This window comes from Salvelinus sp. IW2-2015, unplaced genomic scaffold, assembly GCF_002910315.2.
Source record: "Salvelinus sp. IW2-2015 unplaced genomic scaffold, ASM291031v2 Un_scaffold4716, whole genome shotgun sequence".
NCBI lineage: Eukaryota > Metazoa > Chordata > Actinopteri > Salmoniformes > Salmonidae > Salvelinus > Salvelinus sp. IW2-2015.
In genome coordinates, this window is record NW_019945985.1 from 13365 (window position 1) to 14531 (window position 1167).

The following is a 1167-nucleotide window of genomic DNA, read 5'->3' on the forward strand; positions in this document are numbered from 1 at the left end:
TATAAACCTGTAAAATGATGGTTTCAATCAATATGATGTATTGTATCATTATGTATAGTAGACAGGAAAAATTCCTGCCGCTATGCTCCTGTCTACATGTCAATCAATTGGATAGTCCATAATGTAGTACTGTAAGTTCATCCCAAAGAACGCTGTGTGCTAGGTCATACTGTCACACACACACACACACACACATCTCTCCCATGTTGGCAGTGCCACCTCTCTACCCTCTTAATCTGGCACAGTCCTATCAGGACCCAGGCAAGTGGGTATCTGCTCTCTCTCTCTCTCTCACACACACACACTCATATACAAAATGAATACACACAAAACACTCCCTTCTCACACACTGGTACCTTAACGGCTGGAGGATGTTGAGGTCAAGTTGATTTCCTCCAGACTACCTTTGATCTCAGACTATGGGAGAGATCCAGCAGTTAGTCTGGAAGAGCAGGGTTTGACAGTTGAGCAACAGATAGGAGTTCTGTGTACCAAACGTTGGGGAATCTGAATTCCAATCTTTTCTGGGAATCAATTTTCACTACGGACAATTCCTGTGTCCCAATCTATTGAACTTATTAAAAATTTAAATGGAACAACCTTGGTTTCTGCATAAGTATTAGACTTTTAAGTTTTGAAATTGAACCGACGATTTGGTGATAATTGTTACCCACGTGTATTTGGCTCATTTTGTAGGTTTGAATAACTTCCAGTGGTATTTTCTTCATTTTGCTGTATTTTAGAACATTACATTTACATTTAAGTCATTTAGCAGACGCTCTTATCCAGAGCGACTTACAAATTGGAAAGTTCATACATTTTCATCCTGGTCCCCCCGTGGGAATTGAACCCACAACCCTGGCGTTGCAAGCGCCATGCTGTACCAACTGAGCCACACGGGACATTCTGCCCAGATGCCCCACATATTAATGTAGACAATTGGGTTATGAAAGATGACAGCAAATTAGTGTATAGATAAATAGATATAGATAAACACATTTGATATATATTTATACTGTAATATATAAAGTACTGTCAAAGTAACTGTCCATATCTAAGTGTATATTAGTTTGGCTATTAGTTAGAGGAGTGAATTGGCATTAGAGATGTTGTGTTACACATTGTGTGTGTGTGTGTGTGTGTGTTTAGCGTGCGGACGCGAATGAG